Source organism: Bos grunniens, chromosome 1 (genome assembly GCF_055505025.1).
Source record: "Bos grunniens cultivar Pamir isolate PY7600 chromosome 1, Bosgru_T2T1.0, whole genome shotgun sequence".
In the NCBI taxonomy this organism is placed as follows: domain Eukaryota; kingdom Metazoa; phylum Chordata; class Mammalia; order Artiodactyla; family Bovidae; genus Bos; species Bos grunniens.
The window spans coordinates 32,586,793-32,613,834 of NC_141165.1; the positions used below are offsets into that span (position 1 = coordinate 32,586,793).

Consider the following 27,042-nt stretch of genomic DNA (forward strand, 5'->3'; position numbering starts at 1 on the left):
ATGCAGATCTGAATTTCTGATCTTTATCATTTTCCTTCTCTCTAAAGAACTTCTTGTAATATTTCATGCAAGGTAGGTCTACTGGAAACAAATTCCTTCAACTTTTGTTTGTGTGAGAAAGTAGTTCTCCTTTATTGGAAGCCTAGTTTTCCAGTGTACAGGATTCTGGGTAGTTCTTTCATTTTGTTTTTGTCTAGACTTCAAATGTTTTACTCCATGCTCTTCTTCCTTGCAAGGTTTCTTTGCTCCTCTAAAGGTAAGGTTTTTTTTTGTTTCTGGCTTCTCTCAAGATTTTTCTTGCTCTTTCATTTTCTGAAACTTGAGTATGCTATGTCTAAGTGTAGGTATTTTTGACATTTATTCTGTTTCATGTTCTTTATGCTTATTGAATCTGGTTTGGTGTCTGACAATAATTTGGGGAATTCTCGGCCATAACTGCTTCAATGTTCTTTTCTGTTTCTTTATCTCTTCCTAATCTTTCTAGATGTTACATTTTATAGTTGTCTCACAGTTCTTGGCTATTCAGCTCTGGTTTTTCTTTTTCCTTTTAAATCTCACAACTATTATTTCAATTTTTATTGGAGTTTTGTTGACTTACGAAGTAATATTTGTTTCAGTTCTAGTAATTCAACACTTTTATACATTATGAAGTAATCACCATTATGAGTATAGTTCCCATCTGTCACTGTAAAAGTTATCACAATACTATTCTTTGTGCTGTACATTACATCCTCATGACTTTTTTATTCTATAACTAGAAGTTGTACTTCTTAATCCCTTTCACCTATTTTGCTCATTTATCCCACTTCCCTGCCCTCTGACAACAACTAGTTTATTTCCTTTATTGGTATGTGTGTTTCTGTTTTGTGTGTGTGTTTGTTCATTTGTTTTGTTAGATTTCATATATAAGTGACATTTCACATAGCATAATACCCTATAGGTTCATCCAGATTGCTGCTAATGGTAAGATTTCATTCTTTTTTAATGCTGAGTAACGTTCCATTATAGATATATATATACTATATCTTCTTTATCTAGTCAACAATTTATGGACACCTAGGCCATATTCATGTCTTAACTTTTGCAAAGAATGCTGCAGTGAACATAGGAGTGCATATATCTTTTCAAGTTAATGGTTTGTTTTCTTTCAGAAAAATACCAAGGAGTAGAACTGCTGGATTGTATGGTATTTTTAAACTTAATATTTTGAAAAATCTATATATTGTTTTCCATAGTGGTTGTGCCAATTTACATTCTGTCTACAGTGCATGTGGGTTTTCTTTTTTCTATATCCTCACCAACACTTGTTATTGATTATATTTTTTATAATAACTATTCTGACAGGTGTGGTGATATCTCATTGTGGTTTTGATTTGCATTTTTCTGATGATTAGCAATGTTCAGCATCTTTTCATGTGTCTGTTGGCCATCTGTGTTTGTTTTTTGGAAAGATATCTATTCAGATACTTTGCCTATTTTTTAATCAGGTTTTGTTTTGGATATTGCATTATGAGTTCTTTGTATATTTTGCATATTACAAATGGATTTTATAATCCCTTATCAGATATGTTATTTGCAAATATCTTCTTCCATTCAGAAGGCTGCTTTCTTGTTTTCTTGATAGTTTCTTTTGTTATGCAAAGACTTTTTAGTTTGATGTAGTCCCATCCTTTTGTTTCCCTTGCCTTTGGGAAAAAAACCCTTGAAATTATTGGTAAAACTAATGTCAAACAGCATACTGCCTATGTTTACTTCCAGAAGTTTTATGGTTGCAGAGGTCTTATGTTTAAATTGTTAATTGATTTTGAGTTTATTTTTGTGTGTAGTGTGAGAAGGTAGTCTGATTTGATTCTTTTGTGTGTAATTTTCCCAGCACTATTTATTCAAGAGCTTAATTTTTACCTCATTGCATATTCTTGCCTCTTTTGTCATAGATTAATTAGTCATATAAGTGTGGGTTTATTTCTGGCTCTCTATTCTGTTCCACTGATTTTTTTGTTGTTGTTCCACTGATTTTTATGTCTGTTTTTGTGCCAGTACCATTATGCTTTGATTACTATAATTTTGTAGTATACTTTGAAATCAAGGAGTATGATACCTCCATCCTTGTTCTTAAGTTTGCTTTGGATATTTGGGGTCTTTTGCAGTTCCATACAAATTTTAGAATTATTTGTTCTAGTTTTGTGAAAGATATTATTTTAATAATTGCATTGAATCTATAGATTGCTTTTGGTAGTACGGATATTTTTAACAATATTAGTTCTTCCAATCCATGAGCATGACATATTCTTCCATTTCTTTGTGTCATTATCAGTTTCTTTCATCAATGTCTTACAGTTTTCAGGGTACAGGTCTTTCACCTTCTCAGTTAAATTTGTTCCTAGGTACTTCACTCTTTTTAGTAAAATTGTAAATGGGATTGTTTTCTTATTTTTCTGATAGCTTGTTATGAGTGTATAGAATGTAACAGATTTCTATATATTAATTTTATCTTGCAACTTTACTGAATTCATTTATTAGTTCTAACAGTCTTTTGATATCTTTATGATTTTCTATATATCATATCATGTTGTCTGCAAATAGTTATATTTCTATAGTGAAACTTCTTCCCTTTCCATTTGGATGCTCTTATTTCTTTTCCTTGCTTATTTCTGTAGCTAAGACTTCCAACATTGATCTTCTGCCTCAGTGAGATCACATTCTCGTCCTATTCCTGATCTTAGAGGAAAAGCTTTCAGCTTTTCATCATCGAGTATAATGTTAGCTGTGGGTTTGTTGTATATGACTGTTGCTATGTTGAGATATTTCCTCTACACACACTTTGTTAAGAGTTTTGTTGTACATGGATGTTGGATTTTGTCAAATGCTTTTTAAGCATCTATGGAAGTTACCATGTGAGTTCCATCCTTCATTTCATTAATGTGTGCATCAGATTGACTGATTTGTGTGTATTGAAGCATCCTTACATCCTTGAAATATATTCCAAATAATCATGGCATATGATCTTTTTAATGTATTGTTGAATTTGGTTTGCTAATATTTGGGGCGGGGTAGTTTGCATCTATGCTTATCAGAGACATTGACCTATAAGTTTTTGTTCTTTTTGGAGTGTTTTGTTGGATTTTGGTATCACAGTAACACTAGCCTCATAGAATAAGCTTGGAAGTGTTCCTTAACCTTGAATTTTTCAGAATATTTGAGAAGAATAGGTGTCAACTCTTCTTTAAATGTTTGGTGAAGTTTACCTGGGAAGTCATATGTTCCTGTTTCTCCCACATGGAAGGCTAAATCAGTAGGATTTGGTTATTTCCCTTCCTTCAAGTAGATTAAGCTCTGACAAAATCCGAGCAAGTTAGGTTCTGGTAAAATAATTTCTCCTGAGGGCAAAATTCATTAGGAACAGAATGTTCTCCAAGGGGAAAGGTGGGAGGGAGGGGTAAATTGGGAGATTGGGATTAACAGATATACACTACTATATATAAAATAGATAACTAATAAGAACCTACTGTATAGCACAGGGAACTCTACCCAATACTCTCTAATGACCTATATGGGAATAGAATCGTAAAAAGAGTGGATATATATATACTTATAACTGGTTTTTCCAGTGGTCATGTATGGATGTGAGAGCTGGACTGTGAAGAAAACTGAGCGCTGAAGAATTGATGCTTTTGAACTGTGGTGTTGGAGAAGACTCTTGAGAGTCCTTTGGACTGCAAGAAGATCCAACCAGTCCATTCTGAATGGATTTCTTTGGAAGGAATGATGCTAAAGCTGAAACTCCAGTACTTTGGCCACCTCATGTAAACTGTTGACTCGTTGGAAAAGACTCTGATGCTGGGAGGGATTGGGGGCAGGAGGAGAAGGGGATGACAGAGGATGAGATGGCTGGATGGCATCACTGACTCGATGGACGTGAGTCTGAGTGAATTCTGGGCGTTGGCGATGGACAGGGAGGCCTGGCGTGCTGCTATTCATGGGGTCGCAGAGAGTTGGACATGACTGAGTGACTGAAGTGAATTGAACTGAACTGATAACTGATTCACCTTGCTGTACAGCAGAAACTAATTGTAAATCAACTATACTCCAATAACACTTAAAATAAAAAAAAGAACAGAATGCTCTGGTGTATTTGAAAATACAGAAAAATCCTTTTCCCCTCCCACTGCTGGAAGCATGATGAGATTTGTCTCTGATATTCACTATGAGGGCCTGGTAGAAACTCCTGGAGGTAACTCTCACAATACTGTGTGTTCTCTCTATGATTGGGTCTCTTTGGAGTTTTTAATTCTCAAATTTTCCACACTAAGCCTCTGACAATTCATCAGTTATAGCTTAAATTTTCCAACCTTGGCACAGGCTCTCATGGGTTGCTGATCTAGCTAGTTTTGATTCTCTGTGTCTATCTGTCTCTTCAATTGAGATGGTTACATTTATGTATCAACTTGTCTAGCCATAGAGTACCTGAGGAATGAATAAATATTATATCTGGGTAAATTTGACAGAATTTCTGAATGAGATTTGCACTTGAATCCGTGGGTTTAGTAAAGTAGATTGCCTTCTCCAATGTTGGTGGGCATCATCCAATCCAGTGAAGGCCTGAATAGAATAAAAGGCAGAGGAAGGAGTACAGTTATATTCTGACATATTAGAGGTTAGGACCTAAATATACATACATTTTAGAGGGGACAAAATTCAGCACAAAGCTTTCATTTATTGACTATGTGACCTTGGGAAAATTATTCAATTTTTTAAGTCTCAGTTTCTACAGCTGTAAAGTAGAGAAGGTTTTTTGAGAGACTGAAGTTATTATGAGAATTAAACATATACTATATGTAAATAATAAAAATGATCCTTGGCACAGAGTAGATCAGAGACCCTAGGGTACCAAGATTACTGTGGGATGGCTTAATGTGATTAACAGCTCTGCTTGTTACTGAGTCCAAGCTCATGTTGCTCACCCCATGATAGGCCAATAGATCTGAGAGATGAGTTGTTGAGGCAAGGAATGTGATTTTATTTGAAAAGCTGGCTGACCAAGAAGACAGCAGACTAATGTCTTAAAATAACCATCTTGTTGGGGCCTGGATGCCAGGTTCTTTTAGGGATCAGAGATGAGAGGAGGGGAAACAAAGTAAAAAGACCATTTAATTCTTGCAAATATCTCCTAAAATGGCAAGGCTCAGGTAGGAGAATGTGCTAGTTTCACTTCCTGATAGCCATTTCATAGGTGGTGTGAAATGGAATATCTCATGCCATATTAATAAATAAGGATGCCACAGCTATCTGTATTCTGGCCCCCCAAATGTGAATTTTTGAGCCACGCCTGAATGTCACAGTCCTTCACAGGTGGGCAGGGTCAGGTTATCTCCCTGTGAGCTAAACAAAGGCACTTTAGTTTAAGGGTCAGGCGGAGGGGGGCAGAGTTCCTTGAGGTAGATCATTATATTTGCTATAATTACAAAAGCGGCAAAACAAGGGTTAAACTTACAGACACAGATCCAATATGGGATCAAAATTAACCCTTCCCAGTTACATGCTAACTCAAATCACTCATACAGTGGTGTCTGTGTGTATGTGAATGTGGGTAGAAAACAGATGACTTCTAGATAACCATTCATGCATATGCCTTTCTAATGTCTGACACAAGTATTCACAATTTAGTTTGAAGAAATAGCCTTATGCAATTCCAGAAATGAAAGTTATAATCAAATTCAGGTGTTAGAAAATGATGAAGGCCTGTTTTCATTTTGATGCAGTTTTTTCTCTTTTTTTAATCTTTCAACAGTTTAACTTTCCTATAAAGAAATTCAAATTATGTTCCCTAATGGTCTTTGGTGCGCATTTTACAAATTGAAGAAACAGTATGAAACAGATAAAGAATCTACCATTGGTAAAATGGGTTTCATTTTTCTTCTTTTTTAATATATTGTTTTTGAAGTAGATTCCCACAGGAGTAGAATTTCCTTCATGAAAGTTGAAATGAAACTGAAGAGTTCTTTACACAGAGAAAGCCATATGATAAAGCAAAAGTATGCTCTCCATTCATCTCCATAATGAGGTTGAATTTTCAGTGAGATCACTGAGACATGTGGGCTTTATGGCTGGAATTATCAGATAGGGCAAGGTCCATCTCAGGGTAAAGCCACAGTAACAAAGAGAAAATGACCAATTTCCTTAGTGCTCTTTGCCATGCATAGCTGGTAATTCCCAGAAGATCTGGTCAGAGGCTTGTCTGGGGACAAGGCTGAGCCGAGTCCATTCTAATGCAGGTCTTCAGAACAGCTTAGGACAAGTGGTCTAGGCCCAAAGGGTCCCTGCAGCCTGATTTAGAGGGCTGGGTGTTTGGGTCCAAAGAAGAGTGCTTCACTGTATGGGCATCAGCGCACAGGTGAGGCAGGGGAAGGAGGCCTCTACTGCTACTTTGATATCTTTGTCTAAACAGTTAGGGGGGTATTTTCAGACATCTTGAACTCAGTTTTTGGAAGTCTTTTCCCATTCTGTCCAGCGAGAGAGTTCTGTTGCCCTGGCAGCTAGTCTGAGATGTGCAGATAGCTTTCTAAATGCCCTTATGCTTTCTATTCACTCTTCCCATCTCCCTGACCTTTCCAGGCCCAGGCCTCCTCACTGGTTTCCCCAGCCTTTCCCAAATCCATGTTTCAAGCTGTAATCAAAGTATCCTATAGATAACGCTCCAAATCCTTTCTAGATTGTGTAGCAATGCCAGATAAAATGCAGGATGCCTAGTTAAATTTCAGATAAATAATAAGTAGTTTTTCAATACGTGGGACATACTTATACTATAATGTTACTTAGTATTTATCTGAAATTAAAGCTTACCCAAGCATTCTGTTGTTTTATATGTTAAATTGGTAAAATAGGGCCCTGTATACTCTGGCCAAACCTTGCTTAAACCTCTTTGGATATTACAAATTTTCTCTGTTGTCCAGCCACTTGCAACTCACTCAATAAGACTGCATAGTCTGGATTCCCCAGAGCAGACCATGTGACAAGGGCTAGAGGGAAAGCATTTTGAAAAGTAGGGAAAACATTGGTAGGGAGCTGAGAAACAGCACAGGAAAAGGAAGCCAGACCCACAAGGGGGGATTGGAACTAAATCCCTGGGGAAATTCTGGGAAACTTATCAGAATTATCCCACTTGAAGGAGATAGGAGGAGAAGGAACTAGGGTGTTTTCATATTAACTGCACCACTCTGTCATTGGTTCAGGGCTGCTATTGGAGATGTCAGTCCTCAAGTTTTTTTTACCAGCATTTCCCAAAAGAGGAAAGAATGGCCTTCTGCTGTCCTGGGGAAAAGTCTCAGGTGGAGATGCAGGTACAAAGAGGTGGGAGTGCCCTGAGAACAAGGATGTTTTCAAGCCAAGGGACATAGATAGGGCAGGCCTGCCCTATCTGACAGGCCTGCTATACAGATAATGTTTTCCGTCTTCTAGGTTTCTTGTCTTTACTACTCTTAGATTCCTCTTATCTCCCCACAGCCCTTTGTTCTATTCACTCTGTAGTATTTAATTTAGATGTCACTTCTGGAAAAATTTTCCCCATCCCCAACCTCACCCACTCTTACAACCCAAATTCAAATGCCTCCCCTATCTGCGTGCTTTTATTATAATGCTTAGTAATTTTCTTTCTATTTTTTTAAACTGAAGTATAGCTGATTTACAATACTGTGTTAGTTTCAGATATACAGCATAATGATTCAGTATTTTTGTAGATTACACTCCATTATAGGTTATTATAAGAGAATGGCTATAATTTCTTGTGCTATATAGTATATCCTTGTTGCTTATCTATTTTATACATAGTAGTTTGGATCTGTTAGTACCATACCTCTAATTTATCTCTCCTTTCGTAACCCTAGGCTTTTCTTTTCTTTTAAAGATTTTTTAATGAATGAGTTAATTTCATTTTTGGTTGCAGTCAGCCTTGTTACTGCACATGGGCTTTCTCTAGCTGCAGTGCATGGGCTTCACATCGTGGTGGCTTCCTTGTTGTGGAGCACAGGCTCTAAGTTCTCGGGCTTCAGTAGCTCCAGCACACAGGCCCTGTGGTTGTGGCTTGTGGGCTCTAGAGCGTGGGCTCAGCAGTTGCGGGGCATGTTGCTCCACAGTACGTAGAATCTTTCCAAGCAGTGATCTAACCCTTGCCGCTGCACTGGTAGGTGGATTCCTACCCACAGCACCACCAGGGAAGCCCACAAGTTTGTTTTCTCTTATCTGTGAGTCTGTTTCCATTTTGTACATATATCTTATCTGTATTATTTTTTAGATTCCACATAAAAGTGATATTATATAGTATTTATTTTTCTCTGTCTAACTCATTTACTAAGCATAGTATTCTCCAGATTCATCCACATTGCTGCAAAGGGCAATATTTCACTCTTTTTATGTCTGGGTAATATTTCATTGTGCATATACACCACATCTTCTTCATCTAGTTATCTGTTGAAGGCCACTTGGTGCTGCTTTTCAGCCAATTTAGTTATGAACATGTGTCAAAGTTTCATTACAACTTTGCTGTGAGGAAAAGGCCTATGAATATGCTAAAGATTCTTTCTTGGTGAGAGATTTTATAGTCAAAAGAATGATTAGATAGTCATTGTTGAATCAGAGAAAGAAGGAAAGAATATTTGGTAGAAGTTCATCAGACTTTCAACTGAGAGTCATCTGGATGGTGAGTTACTTGATTCCTCAGAGCAACATTTTAGCTATTAAAGTTTGTATGGAAATTATTTAAAAGTTAATCAGAAGTAATAATTTCTCCCAAAAGGACAATATGACGTATATCACTCAAAGCATGTTCTTTTTCAGATCAGATTTGGAACAATTTTTTTCTTTTTCAAAATGTAATTACGTTTTTCCTATCTTGCTTGCCTCTAACTTTTTGAGGATGATAATTGTATCTGGTTCCTGTTATATTCTCAGTAGCTAGTACAATTTTAGAGCCTTAATACACAACTTAGTGGACCAAATAAATATATGTTGAATAAATATTTAGTGCTTTGGATACTATTAATCTCATACTAACCTGGTAATATAACCTTTAATCTTGCTTTTCAGCCCTAATCAAAAATGTGTTTCTGAAAAAATAATTTCAGCAGGGACTTCTGGTATCCAGCCCAGCATGAAAGGATCCTAGAAGTTATTTCTCTTTTCTAATAAAAAGTATGAACTTGAACAAATTAATGACTCGATCTATCACAGCAGTGAGGTTATAGGGTAAAACATTGCCCCCCAAATCAATGTGACAAAGGTCAGTTTTGGCTCCTATACCAAAATTATCATAAACTATGTGACTTAAACAAACAAACATTTATTTCTAACAATTCTAGAGAAAGACCAAGATCATGGCACCAGCAGATTTATTGTCTGGTGAGAGTCTACCACCTGGTTCATAGATGACTGTCTTCTTGCTAAGTCCATACACAGTAAGAAAGGGCAGGAGAGCTCTCTGAGTTCTCATTTGTAAAGGCAATAATCTTACGACCCTAATAACCTTCCAAAGTCCCCACCTTGAATACCATCATATTAGGAATTAGGATTCAACATACAAGTTTTGAGGAAACACAAATATTCAGTAGGTAGCTTTCCATTCCTGAGCTCCCCAAATTAATGTTCTTCTTATGTGCAAAATACATGTATTTCATCCCAACAACTCAAAATGTCTTAATTTGTTGCAGTATCAACACTAAAGTCTAAATCCAAAGTCTTATCTAATTTATCATCTAAATCAGATATGGATGAGACAGAAGGTAAAATTTATCCTGAAGTAAATTCCTCTACAACTTTAAACTTCTCAAATCAAACAAGTTGCGAGCTTCCAAAATACAATGGTAGGGTGAACATTGCCATTCCAAAAGAGAGAAGTAAGAAAGAAAAATGAACTTTTTGCAGTTCAGTTGCTAAGTTGTGTCTGACTCTTTGTAACCCCATGGACTGCAGCAAGCCAGGCTTCCCTGTTCTTCACTATCTCCCATATTTTGCTCAAATTCATGTCCATTGAATTGGTTATGCCATCTAACTATCTCATCCTCTGACATCCGCTTCTCCTCCTGCCTTCAATCTTTCCCAGCATCAGGGTCTTTTCCAGTGAGTCAGCTGTTTGCATCAGGAGGCCAAAGGATTAAAGTTTCAGCTTCAGCATCAGCCCTTCCAATGAATATTCAGGATTGACTTCCTAAATACAATTGACTGGTTTGATCTCTCTGCTGTCCAAGGGACTCTCAATAGTCTTCTCCAGCATCACAGTTTGAAAACATCAATTATTTGACACTCAGCCTTCTTTATGGTCCAACTTTCACATTTGTACATGACTACTGGAAAAACCATAGCTTTGACTACATGGACCTTAAGGACTAGTGGTTTCAAATCCAAAACCTAACCTGGCAGTAATATTAAGCCTTGAGGCTCAGGAATAATCCTCTTTGGCTCAAGGTTCTGCCCTCTGGTCCCACTGCGGTAACAATATCACCCCATGACTCAGTGGGGTGCTGTTCACGCCATGCTGTCTGCAGTGGCCCTGCCCCTGCTGCAGCTCTACTGGGGCCCTACCACAGAGGCTCTGGACAAGGACACTCGAGACCATCTGAACTGGAGAGGCAGACTCACCTTTTGAAACCATTCTGCCCCGCAGCCCCTTTCACTCTGGGCCTGTGGTGGAAGTGACAATCCTGATGATATCTGCATCACTTTGGGAAGACAGGGTATCATTCTTCCCCTGTCTTGGACAAGAGTGTCTGGCTTCTGCTGAGATGGTCCTTTAGGTCCATGATTCATATCCACATTAATCTGCTTATCAAATTATCTCTTGGCTGTGCCCTTAATGTTCTCTTTAGAATACACGTTCTCATTTTTGCAGTATTGATAGGCTGAGAATTTTCCAAGTCTTTAAGTTCCAATTCTTTTTTGCTTAACAATTCTATTTTTTAAATAAAAGATTTATCTCTTGTCACATCTTCCTGTAAGCAGACGGAAAGAACCTTTAACATTTTCCTTAGAGATCTCCTCAGCAAAATATCAAGTTTCACTGTTCACAAGTTCTATATTCTATAAAACACTACAACATGAATACAAATCAGTCAAGTTCTTTGCCATTTTATAATAAGGATTATCTTTTCTCCAGTTTCTAATAACATGTTCTTCATGTCCATCTGATATCTCACCACAATGGTCTTTACCATCCATGTCTCTGCCAATATTTTGTTAAGCATTACTCAGGTATTCTCTAAGATGACTGAAGTTTTCTTTACAGCTCTATTCTTTCCTTTCTAAGCTCTCACCAAAATCACCTTTAATGATCCATTCAAAATGTAGCCATTATATAACATGAACTTCAAAACTCTTTCAGCCTGTACCCACTATGCAGTTCCAAAGCTGTGTCCACACTTTTAGGTATTTGAAACACTCTGATTTCATAGAATCAATTTTCAATATATATTTCCTATATATATACACACAGAGAGAGATTTATTAAGAGGAACTGGCTCATGTGATTATAGAGGATGAGAAATCCCATGTCTGCTGTTTGAAAGCTAGAGACCTAAGCTGGCAGTATAGTTTAGTCTGAGTCTGAAGACTTAAGAAGCAGGGAAGCCAATGGTATAAATCTCAATCTGAGGGCAAGAGATGAAATGAGATGTCCCAGCTGCAATAGTGAGGCAGAAAAAAAGGAGTAATTTAAAGAAATAATTAAGTGAAAATTAAATCATTAGGGTGGATGCTAATCCAATCTGACTGCTGTCTTTGTAAGAGAAGAGAGCTACCAGGTACATGTGCCCACAGAGGAAAGACATTGTGAGAAGACAGTAACCTGCAAGTCAAGGAGAGAGGGCTCAGGAAAAAACCAACCCTGCCAATTCCTTTAACTTGAACTGTTAGCCTCCAAAATTGTAAGAAAATAAATCTCTCTTTTTTAAGCTACCCAGTCTGTGGTAGTTTGCTATGGCAGCCCTAGAAAATGAACCACAGTGACTAACCCACAGTTTTTGAAATCTTTTTTCACATGGCCTGAAATCTTGTTTACCAGGGAGTCAGGCCTAGAAGGAAATAGGATTAAGGGAGAATTGATTTTGCTTAATATCCAACATCCCAAGGCAAACTGGGGATTAGCTCAGGCTAAGTTATCCAAGATAGTTGTGCTGCTGATGTTGAGATACTGAGGTTTCTAGGGAGGACGGGCATAGCAACTGAAGTCCCTAGGCAGCAACAACTCAAACCCAGAAGACCAGGCAGTAGCATTGTTCTTCCAGGTAGTCAGTTTATTGAGTCAGACTCCAGACCATGACCTGATTCTCAGAAGCAGATTTCAATCCCCATCATGTTACCCAGCACGAGGGCCTGGCAAAAGTGTAGTGTGTGGCCCACATTCTTTTCCAAGGCACCTCCTCTCCCACTGGTATCCCAGGTAATGCCTTGAAGCCTTGATGGCTGAAGGATAAAGCCTGTCTCCTGGTCAAGCACAGATTAGCTGGGGTGAGGCAGGGCAGGGCAGAAACCGAGCCTTAGCCCAATGATACAGAAAAAATCCCCCAAATATTGAAGGGAGTAAGTTCTCCTTCCCAAATGAACTTTTTCCTTCGTAGAATTTTTAACATTTCCCAAAAAAGAAGGGAGTACTGTTATCTTTGGAATCCAGTTTGCATAGGTGTCACTTTGAATAAATAGTGGCCAGCTTCAAATAAGAGCAACTACTCCCTCTCCCTGCTTCTCCAGGGCAGAGGCTGTGATCTTATTCTATCCACCCCTTCCCACTCTCACCATCACATTCACAAATGAGGGTTCTCAGCGCTGTATCTTCTGGGCTGGATGAATGCCTAGTTCAGTTCATAAATTCCTCTCTTATAATTCCCATTTGTTCTATCATCACCAAGCATCCAAAATAACATTCTCATAATCTTTGCAATTTGATATTTCTGATACGCAGGCTACCCAAAGTTCAAGGCTCAGGATGGGGGCCTTTTCTGCTCAGGTTTAAGGGCTGTACTAGAGTAAATAATTCTCCAGAGAATTGGAATGCTGGACAGAAAATTGAGGCAGAAGTAGTAGACTGACCAGACCCTCACTGCAGGGACTGATCAGCATGGAAGACCAGCGCTTTCAATATATGGAGGCCCAAGATTTGCTGAATACTAAACCGAAAACTATGTCTATTCCCACTCCGCCCACCACAGGCAAGATGAAAGTTCCTAATGCCCCTGTTCAGTCCTACAGTTGTCAGAATCAGCCAGAGTGGGTCTCCCCAGATCCATCAGTGTGGGCCTGTTTGCCTCACAGGACTGGGACTTGGGGTGAGCAGGACTTGCCATAGTTAATATAATCACTGGGGATCTTCTCATTTCCAGAAGAGTCTAACCTTGGAGTGGGGGACTTTCTGGAAAAGAACTCCAAAGTACTGAGAGATTGAAACTATTGCCTAAAAGCTTCTGGTGGGTCAGATAGACAGTGGCAGTATAACATCCACGACCTTGATGTACTAAGTGGAATATAATTCTCTTACAGTTGTTACAGAATTACAAATGTAGAGCCATTTCCATTAATACATGCAACTTCCTCCCTCATACATACATTCCTGACGGGTGAGGTCTCTAGGTGGATACCTGCATTGTTCCATTGGTTGCCTTGTAGGTATGAAAGCTTCCTCTCTCCCATGAAACTGTCTGGGCTGCTGTTAGAGAGAAAATTGCATTGTGAGAGTCAAGTGGAATCCACATCTCTGGCTAGAGCCTCAACTTTTGTGTGGAGAAAAGAGAGCAATGGCTCCCTGCTGTGGGAGCAAGGCCATCCAGCCATAGAAGCCTGGGGTTCTGCTCTCTGCAGTAAAGTGCTCCTATTCTACGACTATTTCACCAGAATTTATTGTTCTTCACACTCTTGGTATTATTGGATATACGCAGATTAGCCTGACCAAATACGGGCTGGAAAGCTAAGGTGACTCTTACTGACAGTAGATAGCTTTTGAGTGTTAGTACTGATAAATTTCTGTGGCCAGAACTGGCACTAACCTTGCAGTGGGGGACTTTGCATTTAAACCAGTGCAGGTAACATCTGACTATTACCTCACTTTTTTTTTTCAGTAGATGAATATCAGTAACCTCAGATATTCAGATGACACCACACTTATGGCAGAACTCAAAGAAAGAGACACTAAAGAGCCTCTTGATGAAAGTGAAAGAAGAGAGTGAAAAAGTTGGCTTAAAACTCAACATTCAGAAAACTAAGATCATGGCATCTGGTCCCATCACTTCATGGCAAATAGATGGGGAAACAGTGAAAACAGTGGCAGAATTTATTCTTTTTGGCTCCAGAATCACTGCAGATGGTGACTGCAGCCATGTAATTTAAAAGATGCTTGCTCCTTGGAAGAAAAGTTGTAACCAACCTGGACAGCATATTAAAAAGCAGAGACATTACTTTAAAAGCAGAGATATTACATAGTTAGTCAAAGCTATGATTTTTCCAGTAGTCATGTATGGATGTGAGAGTTGGACTATAAAGAACGCTGAGCACTGAAGAATTGATGTTTTGAACTGTGGTGTTGGAGAAGACTCTTGAGAGTCCCTTGGACAGGAAGGAGATCCAACCAGTCCATCCTAAAGGAAATCAGTCCTGAATATTCATTGGAAGGACTGATTCATTGGAAGGCTGAAGCTGAAACTCCAATACTTTGGCCACCTGATTAAAAAAACTGACTTATTTGAAAAGACCCTGATGCTGGGAAAGATTGAAGGTGGGAGGAAAAGGGGACATCGGAGGATGAGATGATTGGATGGCATCACCGAATCAATGGACATGAGTTTGAGTAAGCTCCAGGAGTTGGTGATGGACAGGGAGGCCTGGCAATCTGCAGTCCTTGGGGTCTCAAAGAGTCGGGCATGACCGAGTGACTGAACTGAACTGAACTTTGTGAAAAAGGAAAGTTCCATGTTTTTAGTGAGTCAGGCCTGTCACTGAGTCAGTCTGAATCCTCCTCCCTTCATCTTTACATGAAATGTGACTGTTTTTGCTAGAGTCACATAGTTGCTCAATTTTTCTGTATATAATTTTATAATTTAGTTATTAACTTTATTTTACAAAGAACCATGTTAGAAGTCGATTTTATTATTTATGTTACTAGAGAGGTTTTCTAAGAAACATAAATAGTAGAAGAAGCAATCATCTCGCCCATAGCTCAGATATCTTTAGAAAAATCACTTTAGGAGGAGGAGCGCGGGGGCCGGCGGCGGCGGCGCGGTCGGGCGGCCTGGGCGGCGAGAGGACAGCGCGGGGTCGGCCTATGTGACTGGGCGGGCGCCGGCGCGGCCTCCGTCTGGAGAGGATTCAAGATGACCAACGAAGAACCTCTTCCCAAAAAGGTTCGACTGAGTGAAACAGACTTCAAAGTTATGGCACGAGATGAATTAATTCTAAGGTGGAAACAGTATGAAGCCTATGTGCAAGCTTTGGAGGGCAAGTACACAGATCTCAACTCTAATGATGTTAAAAAAAAAAAAAAAGAAAAGAAAAATCACTTTAAAATTGGAAAAAACTTTAGCTTTAAGAATCATAACTTTTTAAAAGTTAATAATATTGAATTAAAACATATTCTGATTTTATTCTAAAGTGATCTTTATATGTTTCTTATTTCCATAGCAATAAAAAACTTCCATCATTCTTATAAAGTGGCATTTTATAAGCTTCCATAAGGAAAGCAGTTATATGAAGTTATTTGTTAGTAAATATTGCTAAATTGGTCAGTCTCTTTTGAGCTATTTAACTTCTTAAATCATTTTAAGCATGTATCTGTTTTGAAAGCAGACATCTATCTTATGCTTGAAAAACAATTAAGTTAAAAACTAAATATGCTTTGCTGTTTACTGTCCTGTGTAGGAAGGACTTATTTTTGAGGAGGTTTAAGATGGAGGAGTGGGGAGGGACCGTATGCCACATTCTTAGTCACAAAGGATTTTTACTCTGATCCTTTTGTTTCTTGTTATCTTGGATCTATTTATGTAAAACTTGTAGCTTTACAAAACTCATAGCTATTTTCTAAAAAAAGAATTTGAGGCCTAACTACTGATATGTAATTATAGCAGTATTATTATGTCTCTTGGTGTAATCCACTATAATCAAAGTTGTATACTCCCTGATTATATATCCAGTTGTTCTACCAACCGTGAAACAGTTGCTAGGAATGTTCTTGAACAAATTTTGCTTCTCCTTATCAATCCTTATGCATTTACTGTAAAATCTTGAAGACCTTATCCTTCAGATACTCATTATCTTCCACATACATAAAGCTTCATGTAGGAATATATTTTAGAATTTAATTTTGAGGTTCCAACTTTCCATACTGACAGAGAATAAGGTCAGAGAGAGGCAACCAGAGAGAAGCAACTCAAAGCAGAATTTTTAAAAATGTCTTTGGCTAACCTTGTTTATATTTTCGTTCTTCCCACTGGAAAACTCTTTTGTTCAACCAAGAGGACCCCATACTGTTCTCAGGGCTGGAGTAGCATTTGTCATCCTGAGTTCACATGCTGTACACCCCACTTCCTGTGCCTGTAGCTAACATTGTTAATTTTGGTTTTCTTTCCTAATATGACCTCAGAATCCTCGTCAATACACAGGATTGGCAGCCCCTCCCAAACGATCATAGTTGGCTTGCAAGATGAAATCCATATGTCATCTTTAGAAGATATGTCTAACAATTGCCCTTTAAATACTTTTATTGATTTTTCATGAAGATATTAAAACCTTCTTATTAGATTTTCAAATGACATCATGGTGTGAAGACTGGCTGTTATGAGAGAAGTTTAGGGTTTTACAAGGAACAGTGGTCTGGGTTCAAGTTCAAACATCTGAACTTACACATACAGAGAGAGAAGCCACAAGTCTGAACAGTCTGCAATGTCAAGCCCCCACAGTGGGGAGAGGTATCTGTTCTAGAGAGTCCCCCAACCTATAATGGACTTTGTAGGAACAAGAAATTAATTTTTATTGTGTTAAACCACACACACACACACACACACATGCACACAAAATCACCCCGTGTCACACTGCACAAATCACCTTCCTTCTTCTGCTTTCCCAGTTTGTAAAAATGACTATCATGATGTACCAGGTAAGTCTTCAGTTAGGATCTAATTTTATACTGGTTGTGATGACCTTTGCGAAATGTCTGATGATACGTGCATGGAAGTCAATGTTATTCTTATGTTTTCTTTGGAAAACTGAAACAGGCATATGTTTTGCCCTTTTTTGTCTTAGTTGGGTAGGGCTTCCTTTAACAAAGCACAGCTGACATTATAAAGTAGAGTTGTAGTCAAGCAGGCCACTCACCTCTAACAGGCAACTGAAGCAGTTTAGCCCATTAGTCCCAAAGAGCTGGAAAATTTCCCCCCAAATTTTTTATTCCCCACCCTTCCTTTTCTCTGTCCCCTCTTCTTCTTTCTATTCTCTTTCTCCACTTTCCTTCTCTGCCCCAACTTCTTCTCTTTCCCCCAGAATCTCTTAAGGCGATATTTGGCTAAAGATTAGGGAAGAGTCCCTTCTCTGTGCCAAGGCCTCAAATAATAAACTCTTTTTAATAGCAATAGATAAAAAGTCTGAAATTCAAGACACAGTCATCAATCAAGGTTTTGAATAAAGTTGCTTCATTCAGTTCAGTTCAGTCGCTCAATCATGTCCAACTCTTTGCGACCCCATGGACTGCAGCATGTCAGGCCTCCCTGTTCATCACCAACTCCGGGAGCTTACTCAAACTCATGTCCTTTGAGTCGATGATGCCATCCAACCATCTCATCCTCTGTTGTCCCTGTCTCCTCCTCCCTTCTATTTTTCCCAGCATCAGGGTCTTTTCAAATGAGTCAGTTATTCAAATCAGGTGGCCAAAGTACTGGAGTTTCAGCTTTAACATCAATCCTTCCAATGAATATTAAGGACTGATTTCCTTTAGGATTGATTGGTTGGATTTCCTTGCAGTCCAAGGGACTCGTAAGAGTCTTCTCGAACACCACGTTTCAAAGGCATCAGTTCTTTGGTACTCAGCTTTCTTTATGGTCCAACACTCACATCCATACATGACTACTGAAAAAACCATAGTTTTGACTAGATGGACCTTTGTTGGCAGAGTAATGTCTCTGCTTTTGAATATGCTGTCTAAGTTTGCCATAGCTTTTCTTCCAAGGAGCAAGCGTCTTTAAATTTCATGGCTTCAATCACCATTTGCAGTGATTTTGGAGCCCCCCAAAATAAAGTCTCTCACTGCTTCCATTGTTTCCCCATCTATTTGCCATGAAGTGATGGGACCAGATGCCATGATCTTAGTTTTCCAAATGTTGAGTTTTAAGCCAAGTTTTTCATTCTCCTCTTTTACTTTCATCAAGAGGCTCTTTAGTTCTTCTTTGCTTTCTGCCATACGGGTGGTGTCATCTGCATATCTGAGTTTATTGATATTTCTCCCGGCAATCTTGATTCCACCTTGTGTTTCATCCAGCAAGGCATTTCACATGATGTACTCTGCATATAAATTAAATAAGCACGGTGACAGTATACAGCCTTAACATACTCCTTTACTGATTTGGAACCAGTCTGTTGTTCCATGTCCAGTTCTAGCTGTTGCTTCCTGACCTGCATATAGATTTCTCAGGAGGCAGGTCAGGTGGTCTGGTATTTCCATCTCTTTCAGAATTTTCCACAGTTTGTTGTGATCCACACAGTCAAAGGATTTGGTGTAGTCAATAAAGTAGAAATAGATATTTTTCTGGAACTCTCATGCTTTTTCGATGATCCAACAGATGTTGGCAATTTGATCTCTGGCTCCTCTGCCTTTTCTAAACCCAGCTTGAATATCTGGAAGTTCACGGCTCATGTACTATTGAAGCCTGGCTTGGAGAATTTTGAGCATTACTTTGCTAGCATGTGAGATGAGTGCAACTGTGTGGTAGTTTGAACATTCTTTGAGATTGGAATGAAAACTGACCTTTTCCAGTCCTGTGGCCACTGCTGATTTTTCCAAATTTGCTTGCATATTAAGTGCAGCACTTTCATAGCATTTAGAATTTGAAATAGCTCAACTGGACCCACTTGACTTTGCATTCCAGAATGTCTGGCTCTAGATAAGCAATCACACCATCATTGTTTTCTGGGTCATGAAGATCTTTTTTGTATAGTTCTTCTGTTTATTTTGCCACATCTTCTTAATATCTCTGCTTCTGTTAGGTCCATAATTTATTTCATAAAGTACTTATTTCCAAATTAATAATTACTCAAATATTCTTTTTAAAAAATAGGGCTCAAATGAGATAAGATAAAATTAATATGAGTTATAAAATTACACAAAGTTAACATATTGAACATATTGCACTGTATTTTTATCAAACATAGTTAATTTTTTTTTAATTGCAGGGTAATTGCTTTGCCCTGCTGTGTTGGTTTCTGCTATAGGACAATGCTAATAAGCCATATATATATGTAAAGCTCCTCCCTCTTGAGCCTCCCTCCCACCTCCACCCCATCACAGCTCTCTAGCACATCACAGAGCACAGGGCTCCTTCTGTTATATAGCAAGTTCCCATTAGCTATCTACTTTATACATGATGGTGTATATATGTCAGTGCTACTCTCTCGATTCATCCCACCCTCTTCTTCCCCTTCTGTGTTCACAAGAGCTTCTTCCACATCTATGTCTATTCCGGCCCTGCCAATAGGTTCATCAGTACCATTTTTGTAGATTCCAGATATATAGAATCTGTTAATACTAACAGATTAATAGTCTGTTAATAGTGTTAATATACTATATTTATTTTTCTCATTCTTACTTCATTCTGTATAATAAGTTCTAGCTTCACCCACTTCATTTCAACTGACTCAAATTTTTCCTTTTTTATGGCTGAGTAATTACAAGTTACTGGGTAGAAGGCAATAGTAATTACATTAGATAATAATATGCTCTTAACTTTATAAAGTGAATTAGTGTTGCCAACTCTCATGCTTATGGCCTACATATCATCTGGGTCCCCATGTAGTCTGGGAGAGGCTGAACTGACTTCAGCTTGGTGAAGTCTCTGAGCCTTCCTCAAGTTTTACACAAGTACAAGGTGAGAGGATAGAGAATATTATGTATTCTTAAGGTCAGTTTGGCCACCAGGCTCCTTCTGACCTAGCTCCAGTGTTAACTCAGATGCAAAACATCCCCCTTCTCAAGTTCCCCAGAAAATTCTGCTCTCCAAAAGCTTGTCAAAGTATACAGAATTTTCTGAAGATTATGTCTGATGGAAGACTTGGAAGGGCTTATCTTTCAGCACACAGGTAATTTCAGATGAACATATTCCTCTCTGCTTTTTCCCTATCCTTCAGTCTCTCCATCATGGGGAATGTGCTCTGGCCCTTCTCCCCATGGAGATTCTTGGCCCATACTTTCAGAAGGTTCTATCTCTACCTGCCTCAGGGGTAAACAAATTTGTCTCTCCATCTCTAGAGTCACAATTTCTACAACAAGATGCTCATCAATATACTAAATATGCCTGAATATAAGAGACCAAGAATGTATTTTCCAAAAGAGAAGATCCTCTTTAAGAAGTTTTAGCCAACTTAAACATGTATATAAATTATTGATATAGAACAAATAGTCAAATGTCTACTTACAGTTTTGAGCTTATCAATTTAATCACACAATCATACTTAAAAGAATCCATTATAGAGACCTATATTGCTTTTTAAAATTGGAGTATAGTTGATTTACAGTGTTGGGTTAGTTTCAGGTGTACAGCAAAGTGATTCAGTTATACATGTACATATATTCATTATTTTTCAGACTATTTTCTCATACAGCTTATCACATAATACTGTGATATTATTGTACAATATTATAGTACAATCCCCTGTACTACACAGTTGGTCCTTGTTGGTTATCTATCTTATCTACAGTAGCGTGTATGTTCATTCCAAACTTCTGATTTATCCCTCCCACCAGTGTTTCTCCTTTCATAACGATGTTTGTTTTTGATATCTGCAAATCTATTTCTGTTTTGTAAATAAGCTTGTTTTTTAAAATTAGATTCTACATATGAGTAATAACATGATTCTTTCTCTAACTTATTTCACTTGGTATGATAATTTCTAGGTCTATCCATGTTGCTACAAAGGACATTATCTCATTCTTTTCATGGCTGAGTAATATTCCATAGCATATATGTTCCACACCTTCTTCAACCATTCATCTGTCAATGGACATTTACATTGCCTCCATGTCCTGGTTATTGTAAATAGTGCTGCAATGAACATTGGGATGCATGTACCTTTTCAAAGTATGATTCTCTCTGGATATATGCCCAGCTAGATCATATGGTAGTTCTATTTTTGTTTTTTTAGGAATCTCCATACTGTTCTCCATTGTGGTTGAACCAATTAACATTTGCTCCCATTGTGTAGGAGGGTTCTCTTTTTTCTCCATATCTTCTCCAGCATTTCTTGTTTGTAGACTTTTTGATGATGGCCATTCTAACCAGTGTAAGGTGATATGTCTTTGCAACTTTGATTTGCATTCTCTGATAATTAGTGATGTTGGGCATCTTTTAATGTGCTTTATGGCTGTCTGAATGTCCTCTTTGGAGAAATATCTATTTAGATCTCCTGCCCATTTTTTGATTGACCTTTATTTATTTATTTTTTGATGTAGATCTGCATGAGCTGATTCTGTATTTTGGAGATTAATCCCTTGTCATTTGCTTCATTTGCACATATTTTCTCCCATCCTGTGTGCCATCTTTTCATTTTGTTTATGGCTTCCTTTGCTGTGCAGGAGCTTTTAAGTTTAATTAGGTTACACTTATTTATTTTTGCTTTTATTTTTATTACTCTAGGAGATGGATCCAAAAAGATATTGCTAGGATTTATGTTGAAGACTGTTCTGCCTACTTTTTCCTCTAAGGTTTATAGTACCCAGCTTTATATTTAGTTCTTTGATCCATTTCAAGTATATTTTTGCGTATGGTGTTAGGGGGTGTTCTAATTTCATCCTTTTACATGTAGTTGTAGTTTTCCTGGCACCACTTATTGAACAGATTGCAGAGTTTCTCCCACCAAAGTGAGAGTTCCGAGACTGTCAGGTTCCCCAACCTGAAGGTCTGGCATCAGGAGGAGGAATCCCCAAAGCTGTTGGCTTTGAAGGCCCATGGGACTTAAGTACAGGAGCTCCACAGGACTTGGGGAGACAAATTCTTCATATTTGACATGGTGTCTTTGCCACCAATAGAACCATTGTTGAGTCACCCAGCACAGCTTTCTAAAACTCACTAAGCTCATTTCTTTATAACTAATTTGAAGGACACAGGGTGCAAAGAGTTGGACACAACTGAGCGGCCAACAAACACACCATATTTAACCCAGTCAGCCTGCTTGCACTGAAATTTTATCCCAGACCATAAGAATCAACCTGTTATTTGTGTTCTCCATAATGTAACCACTTAATTTATTGCTTTTTAAAGTGACCTTTAAGTCTTATTCACAATGACATTCAACACTTGCAATTGAGAGATTGTACTGGGGAATAATGATTACAGCTGGGTTAAATTTCTTTGCCTTTTTTTTTTGTAACTGAGTCTCTTGAGTGACCTTGATAAACAACTGAAATTAACATTGATTGAAGCAGTATCAGGCAGGTCTTCCCCAAACAATTGTTAGTCGTCCAACATGAAACTTCTGAAATAATGTCTCATAAGATTTGAATTTAAGATTTGTTATCTCTATGGGAGGGATAAACAGTCTCAAAGGCAAAAAAACCAAAACTCTCACCTTACGTTCTAGCATATATACAATTGTCCCCTAACTTTCTCCCTAGAAAGGACCATGGTGCCAGTTGTTAAAATTTTCATTACACAGATATTTATAATATAATTTAATCTTGTAGCAGGGCAAATATTAATTCTACATTACAGATGAAGAAAATTAAGTTCAAAGAAAAGTAACATCACATGGCTTGACATAGGGCCAAGTCTAGCCAAGTGGTTTTCCTTAAAATACGATAAAAACAACATACAAGGACCTTTAAAAATCTGCCTGCAATGCAGGAGACCTGAATTCAGTTCCTGGGTCAGGACGATCCCCTGGAGAAGAGAATAGCTACCATCCCAATATTCTTGCCTAGAGAATTTCATGGACAGAGGAGCCTGGTGGGCTATAGTCTGTGGGTTTGCAAAAGGTTGGACACAACTGAATGATTAACACTTTCAATTTTCTTTCAAGGGAGTAAATCTCAAATATTCTCACCACAAAAAAAGAAGTAGCAATTATGTAATGTGATGGTGTTAGCTAATGCTATGGGATAATAATTTTGCAATATATATACATGTATCAAATCAATACAGATGTCAATCATATCTCAATAAAGCTGGGGAAAAAAGAAATCCATACAATGAATTTATAGTATGGTTATAATAACAGAAAAATAAAAGACCACCAATTTATTTTTTTTAAATACAGTAACCTGGATAATAGTTTGAGATTAGGAAGAAGGTTTTTCTAGCAACTGGCTCTGTAATATTAAAAATAAATGCATTTCTTTTATTTCTTCATTAGTAGATACTTTCAAATATTCCTGGAATTCTTTTCAAAACTCTTTCTTTTATAGCTGTGATAAGGTCATTTATTACCTAACTCAAAGGTCTGAGTAATCATTTTCTCCCAAAATGCTATTTTCATATTTTTAAAGAATTTATGCCTATGCTAAAATAAGAAATTATCCCTTATTTTGGGGGGGCGGCAAACCAGATGTCAAGCAGGATTTTGGAGGGGTCTAGGCAGAGGGTTAAGTGCAGGGTATGTGGGTGATAGAGAGAACTACTTGGAAAGAGAAGGTATGGGGAAAGAGACTCATTTTTAAATAGCTGCTCAACAATGAAAGCCTGGAGAAGAAGAGCTGCTAATATTTGTGTCTTTGTGTTTGGGGGAGGGATGTTGGGGGGTAGGGAGGGTTGTTTGCTGTATGCTGAATAGTGAAAAATTACTGTGCAGCCCTTTTAAGAAAATTCAAAAAAATGTCCAAGTTATTCAATAATTCTATTTTTGTAGTTTCTTTTTCTCTTACACAGAAGTGAAAGGACTCTGTGCTTTGTGTTCAAATTCCTTTTTGGGTACAGGAGAGAGAACACAGAAGAAGTAGCCAAACTAAGTTCTTTAAGCAAAGGCTAGTTCATTGGACTGCCAATGATTCAGGCCATTTTGTAATGCCAATTACTTCACTTTTATCCTCATCAAGAATGATAAGACCTGGGCAAGGTTCATGGTTCCTAAGGTAATATTTGAACTAGAAGAAAACACCAGTTCATGCATGACAAAAACTCTCATAGATTGGAGTGCTAGCCTCTTCAGCATGGTCACCTTCTCAGCTTGGACCCCAAACATCATCGGAAACCACTTAATTGGTTCACTTTAAGAAACCACTGTCATAAGAATCAGGAAAAACCCAAATTCATATCATCAGTATATTTTTCTCCTTGTAGGTGAGCCCTTGTGAGCAGCCAAATCAGAAAAAGGCCATTTGTTCAGAAGGTCCTCTGTTGGAATGAAATCAGATCAAGCAGAAACACTAACTTGAACTTCAGAAGGAATATGGTCTTGCTTTAAAAAAACAAAAGCAAAAAATCCCCTTTAAAGTTCACTGATATTCTCTGCATCCATAACTACACCAAGACTCATTGGAGATCAAATACTATAAAGCCCAGCTACTAGGTAGGCAGGTGCTCGTTGACTGAGTATCCCCCACCTTATCGGCAAGTCTTCCTTTGGACATGGTAATTCATGCAGCCAAGACTCTTATCTTTCTAGTTACTTTGCATACATAGTCTGCTTTGATCGCCAAGTTCAACTGTACAAAAGTAATCTTATTTTCTTCCTTTCCTACACCTTGCTGAGGCCCACACTGCAGAAATACTACCATTCCCTCCTAAACAATAGGGCTATCATTTCTGTATGAGAAGCTAAGCACTCATTCCTTTTTGAAAAGAATCCTCTCCTGAATTTCTGTTTCTCCTTAATTTTAAAGACTCTAAGAAACCTATATAAACTTAAAGATATAAATACATGACAAATTTAAATTATATTCCTTCTTAAAGTTTGGGCTTTGAACATTAGCAGAAGTTATGGCTTTGTAAGTATCTGTATCAGTACCTCATTTTGCTCCCATTCCATATTTTTAGAGTCAATAGTAAATTCTTCCCTAATCCCCTCTTCATTAAGTTCAAATGGAATTCTAGCCTATCAACCACTTATGTTGATTTGCTTTTGTTCTAATTCTATAGAAAGTTTAAAAAAAAGGGAGGAATGTATTTCAGAAGGCTCTGTGCTTCCCGGAACAATCCAGTATCACAGCAACCACTCAGTCTATGTGTCCTAAAAAGAGTCTGGAAAACATTTACTCTGCCTATTTATATATTGGGCCTGTTTCCATGGCACTCCCAGGTTTAAATAATGCATGGAGCTCTTCTCTACCCATTCTGATTAATTATGCATTTACAAATGTTTACTGAGCATCTCTACTCTGTGTCAAGCACTATATGAGGTATGAGCCATACAAAAGAGAACAATAATGTTTATATCTAGAGTCAGCATCTACAAAATTTTTAAGTTGGGCAATACTATTAGGAAAAAAAGAAGTGCTAAATCTATTATTTATTTATAAATAACATACATGTGTTCCTGTACAAATATTATATATAATCATTCATAAAAATAGCCATGTTAAATGGATCAGATTTTCAAAAGTTAACAAGAATGTATGTTCTAACATTTTCTTCCCTAACACCACTGGGTCAATTTGCATAGTGATTTAGGTGTGCAGGTGCCCTACTCTGAAGACCACTGAACCTGTTGACCAATGTTTAATGTATCTGTCACTGATATCGCAATAGAGAATTTATAAAATGCAAGTGTATTTTTGAACTATTTTACAGATGAATAAATCTCTTTCAGAATGTAATAAGAATTTAAGAATCACATGTCAATGTAGGAAAACAACTGAAAAAGAAATATATTTTTCTTCAAACCTCCGCAATTTCCCAGACATAAAATTATGTTATGTTATGATTTCAGATTGGAAACTTAAATAATACATGACATGCAATGGATGTCTCAACCTGGAATTCAGACAAAGAATATAAATATTTTCTTTTATAGTTCTACTTCTTTACCTTTATGTTAATCAATATGAATTAAATTTAGTGACATGCCAGTACAATATACAATACAATCATTAAATGGTATGTGTTAAACAAATAAAAGATTGATTTATAATTATGATTCTTTATTAAATTTTTCTTTAACAAATAATATAAGTATTGCTTATTGCCATAATTCATCTTATTGGTACACTAATAATTCTTTTTAAAAAGAACTTTTCAGAAGATGACTAAAAAAGGTAATAGCCATAGACCTAATTGTTAAAGAGGTGTTGGGTAAAAGAAAACATCTTGTCACTTTTAAATATACGAAAATCTTAAAATTTCAAAACGTATACATATTTGTAAATAAATATATGTGTATGTTTGTATCTACAAACCATAGGATTTGAAAAGGGAAAGAAGTGATGTTACATGGGAAATCCCATTAGTAGGAAAATAAATTTTTGATACTAGTTATGAAAACAAAATATTGGAGGTCAATAGGGTAAAAACAGGCTACTTGGGAAACTTCAGTAATCAATAACCAAAGCTTTTAACAGTCTTACTTTAGATCTAATGTGGAATCAGAATATTTTAAATGGGAAAACAAAAGTTACTTAATATGAAAACTTTTAGCTGGACTATTAAAGAAGAAGGATGCTATATTTGAGATCTCCTGATTTCAAGGAAACTGAAATTCACGTTACTACGTGAAAGAAGCTTGAAAAGGGCTCGCATACTGTATGATGCCAGTTATATGACATTCTGGAAAAGGCAAAATTATGTAGACAGTAAAAAGATCACTGGCTGCCAGTAGCAGGAGGTTGGTAGAGATGAACAAGAGGAGCTTAAAGGATTTTTAGGGCAGTGGAACTATTCTGTATGATATTGT

At 37.5% G+C, this 27,042-nt stretch overlaps 1 long non-coding RNA gene across 2 annotated transcripts in view; it reads right to left on the reverse strand.

Annotated features, from left to right (window-relative positions):
• Positions 1-4,098: 4,098 nt before the first annotated feature.
• Positions 4,099-27,042, reverse strand: part of LOC147379244 (uncharacterized) — an 81,284-nt gene continuing 58,340 nt past the window's right edge. For both annotated transcript variants that reach the window (XR_015158330.1, XR_015158318.1), the window contains one exon: positions 4,099-4,599. This is a non-coding gene — a long non-coding RNA (uncharacterized LOC147379244). The remainder of the gene's footprint in view (positions 4,600-27,042) is intronic.